Source organism: Pinus tabuliformis, chromosome J (assembly GCF_031772625.1).
Source record: "Pinus tabuliformis cultivar Carrire ecotype Pingquan chromosome J, CPIR1, whole genome shotgun sequence".
Classification (NCBI taxonomy): Eukaryota; Viridiplantae; Streptophyta; class Pinopsida; order Pinales; family Pinaceae; genus Pinus; species Pinus tabuliformis.
This window is the reverse complement of record NC_142295.1, coordinates 1623026172-1623037722: the sequence shown is the minus strand read 5'-3', so window position 1 is coordinate 1623037722 and position 11551 is coordinate 1623026172.

Genomic DNA, 11551 nt, shown 5'->3' with positions numbered 1-11551 from the left:
GTTGGGCATTGAGTGGATTTCAATTTTTTGGGATTCACTTACTCTAATTCAATGGATTTTGGGCCACTCCAACCTTGGGGTCTCCTCCTTCTGCAATTGGATGAATTGTATGAAGGATCTAAAGGTTGCCTTTTATGACATCTCCTTCCAGCATATATACTATGAAAAAAACCTCGTTGTTGATGCCCTCTTCAAGTAGTGTCTGTCTCTTTCTCCTGGATTTTTCCATTTTGAGTACTTTTATGCTGGTTCATTATGTGGGCAGGGCTTTTTCGAATCTTCATAAGTGTTATTTGCATTTTTTTTCTAACTCGAGAGTCCCCTCCTAGGCATGTCCTATGTTTCGATGTTTATCTTCATATTCCATTCAGGCTTTGATTCCATCTAAGTATGCTCATTTTCCTTCTCCCTGAGGGCTTCTCTATTCTGTTTTTTGGATGGATTTTGGTCTTCAAGGCTCATTGCACAGCGGCACTGATGAATTGAATTTGATCCAAGCAAATGTAAAAATCTTCCTCATTTTTAATGAAGAATGGTTATGTTTTTTTCCTTTGAAAAAACTCATGAAATCTTTCTTAGATTAAGGGAAGCTTGCAAGTCTAGTCTTTATGGTATAAGTTGGAGATGTTTCTAGTGATTAGTCACAAAATTAACAGTTATTAATCTATAGATATTTATTTCATAATATATCTCAAATTATCTAAATTAAAAAACTATAAAAATTAATTAAATTCTAATTTTGTTTTAAATTATTTTTATTATTAGTTGTGTCTTAAATATGTTGTAGCTTGTTTTCTTTAACATTTTGACTAAGCTAAATTGCATAAAAAACAAAATAAAATAAAATATTAATGTAATGTAAATATTTTAACTCTATTAAAATAAAAATAACCATATAAAAGTAAAACAATAATGAAAATAAAAATGACCCATAGTATTCATGTGGAATATAGCCTATTTAAAGGGAGGCAGGGAGAGAGGGCGGGGGTGGGTGGGGAGGGGGTGCGCACAATTAAACCAACCTAGATCTATCTTAACTCAAGATCTACCAAGAGCCGAGAGAGATCAAATCATCAAATCTCTTGAGATGCAAACCTATTTTTTAGTGAAAAGAGGTTTGATCCCTCTCAATGCTTGGTAGATCCAAGGTTAAGATGGATATTTATACAAAGAATTAATATATGAGTTAAACGTATATACATTTCAAAAAATTATGTACAAAGAAAAACATAATAAAGTAACAAGAAGTAATATAAGTTCAATGTCAAGCGCCTTGGGGCAACTCAATTGGAAATGGTTGTGTAAATGAAGTATTATGTGTGAAATTGGGGTGAACTAGAAGTGAGTGGATTTATTTATTTTCATTTGTTGATTAAATAAAGGTACTATTCATTTCCTTATGGTTTTTCCCAATGTTGTATTTCCTAAATTTTATCATTTAATGTTTTTTATTTTAAGTTTATTTTTTCCTCTATTGTTTTTATTATTAACAATTGGTACCATAACCACATTTTCTTATTTCTATTGATGTATGCTATACCTCTTAGTTAATATGGACTCTACTATAATTAGTGGTATGGAAAAGTTAAATGTGACTAATTTCACCCTATGGAAATCATAGATTGAGGATGTACTTATTTTGAAGGATCATTATTTGTTGATTGAGGGAGTGGCAAAAAAACCATTATCAATGATGGATGATTGTAGAAATTGCTAGACATGAAGGTCATTGCTATAATTCGACAACACCAAGCAAAGAATGTCTACTTCAATGCGGCTAGTGAGAAGACAATAGAAGGAATAAGGAAACAATTGCATGATTTGTATGATAAGAACATGGCATCAAACAAAATTTTCTTAATGAAGAAGTTATATAATCTTCAGATGAAGGGTGCTTGAATTGCAAAATATTTAAATGAATTTAATTTAATTACCAATTAGTTTTCCTTTGTAAAATTATTTTGGATGTTGAAATTAGAGCCATTCTACTTATGTTTTCCATACCAGAAAATTGGGAGAATTTGATAGTCACTATGAGCACTTTGGCACCTACAAGGATGCTGAAGTTTGATGATGTTAACAATAGTTTAATGAATGAAAATTTGTGGCACAAATTAATTGTGAAAAACCAAGGAGAAAATCTTTTAGCTGATCATGGAAAAAGAAATTGAACATAATAGATAGGGGTGTTTGATCAAGAGATAGATATAAATAAAGAAGATGAAAACTTACTTGTTTTCATTGTGGAAAACTAGGACATGAGAAAATAGACTCTTTGGTTTAGCAAAAAGAATAGAAGGAACAAAACTTGACTAACATAAATAAAAAAAATCAAGAAACACATATGAAATTGAGATCACTAATGTAATTTCATAAGGTGATGTTTTATTTACATTTATAGTAGAAGATAAATGCATATATACTTCTAGTAGTATAATTGATCTGGTGCTTTACACTGGGTCATCTCACCATTTAACTCTGTAACAATTTTTTGATTATGATAAAGTACATTTGTGAAACAATCACATCTATAATAATTTTGGAGTGGGATATGTCTGAATCAAGATGAAGGATAGACATGATATCTTGTTAACATAATTTAGACATGTCTCAGATATGCATATGAAATTAATATTTGTGGGGAAATTAGATGATGAAGACTACTCCACACGCTTTGATAAATGTGGATGTAAGTCTAGTAAAGGGTCATTGGTCATGGAGAGAGGATTCAAGATAAGAACCTTGTATATATTGAGGGAAATGATACAAATATTATATTTTATTATTGTTTCAAAATAGGAAAACTTACTGGATTTATGGCATAGGGACTATTGTCACCCTCTGAAAAGAGAGTTCCAATTGTACAAAGAGGGCAAAAGAACATAGATGTTTGGAGCTATCCGCCAAGACATAGAAGCACTCAAGGCTAAATCAGACACCATCCAATGAATATTTCTCAGAATTAGCTTTCCAACGATATATGGAACTCCTCAAATGGACTCTAGTATAAAAAATTAGAGTAGATTGAAAGTTACCCTTGAAAACCAAAAAACAAGGGAAAATGTTTAAGTATAATCTCCGATCCTGCAAATCAGAGTTTGCTAAAGCAGAAGCAGGGGGGGTTAGAGAAAACTTGTGATAAAAAATCAACGATATCAATAGTCAGCGATCAGAGGTCCATGGCACATAGTATATCAACGATCGGAGGTTCGGGGCACATCAACGATCACAAATAGGAGGTCTTGTAGGCCGCATCGATGGGCTCACACATCGGAGGTCATAGCCTTGTTGCAAATTGGTGATCGCACTTTATAACCCATGGTGTATCGGCGATCACACTTTATAACCCATGGAGTATCGGTGATCACACTTTATAACCCATGTCATATCGGCGATCGCAACAACACAAACAGGTCACAAATTGACAATCGAAGAATATGTCGATAGTGTAAATCACCAGGAAAGGTAGAAAATGATTTAAAAAGGAAATTAGCGAAAAAACAAGGGCAGGTGGGCCTTTTTCTGTCTCCTCTAGAGGGCCATGTGGCGGAATACTATTGGTCCCAATAGGGCCATGTGGCAGCTGACATCATCATGACGTGTTAGTACAGAGGCATGTGGCATGTTGATCTAACATTTTCAAGGGTCCTATGTGGGAATATATGGGTGACACGTGTCACCACTCAAGAAGTGACACATGGTAGTGATGACATCACTGATTGGAAATCATCGATCAGTGCTTGTAGTGTGTTGTGCATCAAGAAGAAATTCTTGATTGCGAACCTCCGATTGAGGGGCTCCGGTAAGGGGGCTAGCCAGTGGTCACAAGGAGAGTGAAGCACCCAAGGAATAAGCACCTGGTCATAGCCCCTAGTCACATGAAGAAAAAGGTGCTAAAGTGGATCAGAATGACATGTCTCATAAATAATTTTAATGGGAAATCCTGATGTGGTAAATCTACGACAAGGTAATGTAGAACTTTAAAGGCGTGGTGGGTTGGTAGCTGAGGCATTTAAGAAAGGAGATGGATATTTCAAAAATTGGCATGGGATGACCCTGTAAGGCCCCTTGTGACATGAAACTGGGGTCGACACAGATAAGTAAATGAATGCATGAAATCTCGAGAGGAATTGATGATCCAACATGGTGCTCTATGTAGACGGACGATGAAGTACCGCTCATGTGACCTCTGTTTCCGTACTATGGCATTAAAATGATAGTTGACTACTCCCAACTCTGGAGAACAAATGATTCAATCAGTAAGGGAAGAATCGATGGGAAGAAGATGAGTGGCACAGGAGGCCAGACTATGGGCAAGCAACAACCTGACTAAAGGCCGTCACAGGGATGGACATTAAGATATCTTGTGAAAGTTTTCCTCTATAAATTGACTTGTTTAGTTATCATGTACTTGTCACAATTTAATGGGGAAACTAATCTGATTGTAGTCTTTTTGGGTCGTAGAGCCATCTTGGGCCGAAATAGCTGGTTAATCTAACGGCTGAGGATGGGCCAAGATATTGGTTGTAATTACAGTTTAGAGCTCCCCTCTTCTTATAAATAGAGGGAACCCACTCTTGGAAGAGGTTTAGAATCCTAAAGAAAGAACTACATATTATTTTCAAGACTGTATGAATTTATGATATGCATCTTTCAGAATATTAAGGAAATGGTGGTGATTCCTCCTTCGAGTACTACAGTATGTTATCCCTCTATTTAAGTTCCATTATGTTCATGTTTCCTCTCTAATTTCATGTAATCGTAGTTGCTATAAATGTTTCATATGTTCTTATAGATTTGTATTGACTTGTTAATGCATGTGCCTGTATGGATCTTTGATATTATATCTTTAAAATTGTGCTCCATGAATCATAGCATCCAATCCTTTTTCATCCATTACGTCTACCTTTAACTCAGATATGTGTAGAATTCTTGATGTTTCAACCTCTATGTGATGAGTGTATATTTCTTGATGTGTCAAGCTCTATGTGACAAGTTATTCTATCTCCTTATCTTCTCTCATTGTTCTTCCAAAGTTTATTAAATTGTATGTCCTCAAACTACTCGTCCTCCACTATTTTATACATATCTCTCTAAGAGTTGTATATGTGAAGAAGTACCATAAATACATGGCTTATGCCTTTAGATGAATGAACCAACCCATGATGTTTATTATATGTATGAAGACATATGTACAAAAAATATATGTGATGTCTGTTGGCATTATGAGACAAGTGTTGTCCTTGATGGCAAATCACACAGATGACAGATCATAGTGCAGTAGGTCAGCAGCAAGGATTTGATGATCAGACTACAAGAATGAAGAGAAAATATATATATGCAAGTTCATCATGACCGAGCCGCGTATACACATGGGTTAGACGTTACAAATGCGCGTATGCATATACACGCACTTTCATGCAAGGAAAAGTGCGTATATGTTGGAGAACTTACTTTTGGTCCATGGTAGTTAGTCCTTGGTATTTGAACCTATGGTTTTGGACCATAGTATCTCGTCAGATGTGTTGATCCCAAGTATTGGGTCCATGGTATTGGTTTGTTATGGTTTTGGACCATGGTATTGAGCAAGGCCTAAGACTATAAAAGGAGAAGAAGATCATTAGGCAAGTGTATCGAAAAAGTCTTGAATATCTGATGAAGTATGAGATCCAGTATGTAGGTTATGGGTTGATGATGCATTTCTTGATCTGAGCTAAGGAGGGATCTCAACGGTTGATGGAGAACAAGATCTAAGGATAGATCGGGATCAAATGGTTTGATATGAAATTTCTCTAAATGATTGATTATGTTTATTCTAGATCTGTATACTGACACATGTAATGATCTGAACTGGGTATAACTTAAGTTTGAAATCGCTGCAAGTCATGATTGAATATTTATAGATCTGTATGCGGTTTGGCTTTGGTGTAAGCGTGTATGTATGCAGGTTTGGTTCATTGTAGTAGCGTATACCATTTGAACTATGATGTTTGAAGTTACAGGTGGTTCTGGTTATTGATGAGTTCTAATGATAGTTTAATGGTGTTAGTATTCTGCATATCCTGTTTGATTGATTGTGTTTAGCTTCAGTATTGATGGATGAGAACTAATATTGGATCAGGATCATAATGACTCATATTTATGTGATCTGATGGACTAGATCTGGGTGCTAACACACATATTATCCTTGTATATGTAATAATCTGGATATGTCTGAAGTTAGGAAGTGCATCGAGTTATAAGCAAGTAATTGATGACATATACACTGGTTCACCTTGGTGAAGTTGCGTATACACGCTGGTTCAGTACTTCCAAGTAGCGTATGCACTCTGATGCATGATTTTGATGATACAGTTGGTTCTGAATATTGTTGCAGAGTTCAGTGTTCTGCTCTGTGTTCTGGTGACTATGTTGTTGACAGGGTTTCAGTGTTTCAGTGATTCAGAAATTGATGATGCTAGTATTGATTGTTTTGTGCTTCAATGATATTTATGGGTCTAGTATGAAAATTTGATGAAACGTGGCCTTCAGATTATAGTGTTGTGCTTCAGGAGTATCCAGTCTGAAAATGTATGAAATGTGGTCCCTGGAGGGTGAAAGGAGATTGTAGGCTGGTGCCTACGTACTAGTACATCAGCTAGTACAAGAGCAAAGGGGGTAGTAGCTCCCTTCTAGTAGCAGCTAGAGAACAAGTGAAGATTGGAGCATTCAGTAGGTAGGCACCTACGTACTAGTAAATGGATCAGCTAGTACAAGAGCTAAGGGGGTTGTAGCTCCCATCCAGGAGAGTCTGGAGAATGAGAGAAGGTTGTAGCCTTCTGTAGGTAGAAGCCTGTGTACTGGTATAAGACTGCACCAGTACAGAAATATTGTAAAATGAAGTTTCTTATTAAAAGAAGATAGAGATGACTTGCAGCAGGTGGTTTTCACCCACATTGGGTTTCCACCTTATATCATGGTGTTCATGTGTGCTTCTTGTGTGTGATGATTTGATCTGTTTTATTGCATTTGCTTACTGTTTATATGGTTAATGAAGTTCTGATGCACTAACTAAAGATCAACATTTAATGGATTAACTAAATCATAAGTATTCTGGATATACGCTAGTTGCATTAGACACAGTTGCGTATACACGTGGGTTCCATTAACTGAAGTAGCGTATATGTATCTATGTATGGAAATGAAAAAGTTTTATTGATTTGATAATACTGATTCACCCCCCCCTCTCAATATAATTTCCAACAATGTCTCCAGTTTCCTGAGAATCATATGAGACACACAAAATCTAGATGTTCCACGCATTGGTCTTGTAAGCAATCAGAGTTTGTCTCTGGAAGCGACAACATCTTTTGGTGTTGTTTCTAGGGAACCTATTGTAGGATTTTTCCCTTGGGATACAACAAGTTAAGCACTCTTTGTGTAGGTGATAAAAGACGTTATGATTACATCCTCATCACCTTGGCAACTCCACAGATCCCAATATCATTTATCATCCTGGCTTTTAGAAAGCCTCACACTCGCTCATATACCTCTCAGCAGAAAACCCCATCTGTATCTGACCCAAAGAAATTAATTTTTAGGAGAGCCTGGAAAGAGAAAAATCCTACTACCTATGCTACTGTATCATCATTCTTTGAAGCCTCCTCATCCAACTCCCAACACGCTGTTATTCACTACTCACACTTTACTCTAAAGATCCTTACATACCCTTCTCTCAGTCTAGCCACTCCAACCACTATGGTTTTGGCCCAAGTTCCTTCGGAAAATATCAATCCCCCTCCATTAATTCAGATGGTTGTTTCAGGTATTTTACTGAATAAATATGCCCCTCTTGATTTATCTCAAACCCTAAGTGCTATGCCTCAAGACTACCTAAATATTTTGCCTAGGTTCAATGGGGTGGATAAAAACATTGCACAGAGACACATTGGAACCTTTTGTGCTTTTGCTAAGAATCTAAATGTGGAACAACTGATGTGGTCCTAAGACTCTTTATACAATCCCTTGATGGAGAAGCCATAAAATGGTTTAAAGCCCTATGTAATACCTACATCACTACTTGGGAGGAACTCTAGAACTCTTTCACACAAAAGTGGGGTGAAAAGAGAAATAATGAGTATGTCCTCACAGAGTTCAATGCTATAAGGAAGAAGTGAGAAGATGATATTTCATAATTCATAAAAAAGTTCGACAAGTAGTATAATAAAATTCCTGGTGAGCTAAAGCATCCTCAAGTTGTTGCTTGTGTAGTATTTGTGGCAGCCTTTGAATCTAAATTTGATTTTACCCTAAGAGAAAGGAAGTCTCACACTTTGGATCAACTCGAAGTTGATGCTCTTGAGGTAGAAACAAATTTCACCTCGGCACGGAAGTCAAGAGGTAAGGATGAACCTACTGAGAAGAAAAGGGGGAAAGAAGAAACATCCTCCTCTGGTCAAGCTAAAGAATCACCAGATCTGAAGTGGGAAGAAATGGATAAACTCCTCTATCATTTATCGCATAAGGTGGTGAAACTTGAGCTGGAGAACAAGAGTCTCCCGAAACAGAATGCTCAAGGTAACAACCGAGGTTATAACCCATAGTATAGAAGGCCACCATTGCAGATACTTCAAAGGGAAAGAAAAGATCAAATTGATTCGATCCCTCCTCCTCTATATTTATAAGATGATCCCGATGAACAACCATCAGATACACATGAGATGTGGGGAAACTTGTATTCCTCTTTTCTCTAAAGAAGAACATGAAAACATGGCTCACCAGGAAACAAGTCATGATAGAGAAGCAGCAGTAAATCAGGACGACATAGGTGATTATTCCAAACAGTTTGTGGATTTCACGTAAGCACAGCTACACCGAAGTTATGATCTAAGATATTCGAGAAAGAGGTCGAGGGAACTAGAACAATAAGAGGGAACTGCTCCCCAAGATATTCCCACAGTGCTAAATAAAGGGAAAGGTAAGCTGAATCTAGACTCATCCAAGGTAAAAGTCTCCTCAAGTAAGGAATGCAATAGCTCCGAGGAACACACAGAAGAGAAGGCACCTGTTTTGATAAAAACTACCACTGATAAGGAAAGAGAAGTAGAGCTAGGAGGTGTAGAAAAGGTCCAACCTCCATTCAATATTAAGAAGGAACTCGAAAAGGTAAAGATTGTTGTTCCTCTAATTTAACTTCTAAAGCAACCCAATTATAAATCCCAATTCTCTCAATTCATGCTTACATCCACCTCAGTACCAATCCATGATTGTTTAAAATTTAAAGAAGAAAGACCAATGGTTGTTTTTGGGCCTCATGTTGAAGAACTTGATCCTTCCATTGCACCCTTCTATGTGACCCTGGTAATTCATGACCTCTTATTTCATAACTGCATGTTGGACTCCAGATCCTCACATAACCTCATGCCCTTAGCCGTGATGGAACATCTCAGCTTGTAGATCACCACACCCTACAAGGACCTATACTCCTTTGACTCTAAGGGGTTCAAATGCTTTCGAATGATAAAATATCTGGTGGTTAACCTAGCTTAGATCCCTGTGAAGAGCGTAGTGATGGACATAGTAGTGACATATATTCCCCCTCAATTTGGCATGCTCCTATTTAGGTCTTGGGGTTCCAAGGTGGAGGGATTTATAAAATTAGATCTAACTTATGCCAATATTCCCACTTTTGGAGGTGAAGAAAGGAGGTTGTACAGAGAGTCTAGATTTCAAAAAACTGTGACCCCGACTGAAGGTTCTAAAAATTCTCTAGTGTATGGAAAAGAAAGCGACCTTTCCTGTCTGTTCCTAGAAGAAGATGAGACCATCTTAGAAGAAACTCCAATACACCTAACGATGTCGTTAGAACACCAGCACACAGATGAAAACAAAGTGTGGAAATTATACTTTGACGGAGCGAATTCCAAAGAAGGGAATGGAGCAGGAGTATTGTTGGTATTATTGAAAATAGCAACAAGAAATGCTAAAAGTAGAAATGCTAAAAATAGCATTGCTATAGATAGCATTTTAGGATATATTCCAATCTTAATTTGTGCTTGAATTAAAATTGAGAATTAAAATTCGAATTTAGTCTCACTACTTGTTTGAAAAATAATTAATTAATTCATCTTGAGTTAATTAGTTGGAGAAATTCAAACATGAAGTCTTTGTGAAGGCATGCAATAGTTATCCCTTTGATTGAGGAAGTTATCCCTTAATTAAGGAGATAAGGATGAGTTGTATTTGAGTTGTAATTAGTTAGCTCAGTTAACTGAGTTAAGTCCAGTTAGATTAGTTCCAAACAGTTTGTGGAAGTGATTATGAGTTCATCAGTTAATGCATACATGCATGCAACTAGTGTTTTCTAGATAAATGAATATTATCTCATAAATAACTCATGCATGTCAATTCAGACAAAGACCCATTTGAGATTAAAGGCATGGATAGTGTACTATTAGTTGTAAGAATTTTCCTATGAGAAAATCTCTTGCATGCAGAAGGAATTCATTCCTTGAGTATTGTGCAGTTTTACAGTGTGTAAGAGCAGTGTTCCACTTGGTTGAAGGTAAATCATCCTGGAAGAACAGTGCAAGGAAATAGGAGGCTTGGAGGGTAGAGGAGAAAGTTTGTGAGAAGCCTTGTCTGTCTATGAGCAGCAGTGAGGAATTGTACTGAGAGCTAGATAGCTATGAGAGCTAAAGCTTTGTGTAATCCTGAGATATTTCCACTTGTATGATAATATAGATAGCGGGGTTTTTAGTTGAGGCTTTCCCTAGAGTATTCTTCTGTGTTTCATGTGTGATTGTTTCTTTGTCTATGTTATATGTGTTATGTTTGATCTTGCTCAAAATCGATTAAGCTTCCGCAAGTTTGATTGTAGAAGTAGATTAAGTATTTTGCTTTAGTACATTGCATAATCAGTTTAATCTACAGTGAGAATTTGTACATGGTATCAGAGCTAAGTTTATCGGAGCAAAGGTGATCAGAGCTATGAACAACATAACTGAGAAGGGAAAAGTTCAAAGTTTGAAGTTCTTGATTGCAGGTACAAAATCAAATTCTTATCACACCTCAAAGTTCACCAATGGCGTTCAATGGCTTGAGACTCGAGTATGCCCTAGATGGCAGCTCAAATTACATAGCATGGAAGGATCGCATGGAAGTGGTATTAGAAGACAATGGTTTGAAGGATTTCATTGATAAAGAAATCCCCAAGCCAGCAACAACTAATGCCCAAGAATTGGCAGAATGGAAGAAGTGTGTGGTGAAGGCTAGGAGGATTCTTCTAGAGGGAGTTCAAGACCATATTGTCTCAAGTCTCCATGGGAAGGAGACTCTGTTCTCAATGTGGAAGACATTGAAGGACCTATATTAGAATAGTAGCGACCAGAGGAAACTGGTGCTGAAGGACAAGCTTCAGAAAATCAATTATGAAAAGGATGACACGATTTCTACATATCTGAACAAGCTCACCACCTGCAGAGATGAGCTTGGTAGTGTAGGAATAATGACAACCGATGATGATATGGTGAGCCTTGATCTCCTTGGTCTTCCAAAGAGCTGGAATAGCTAC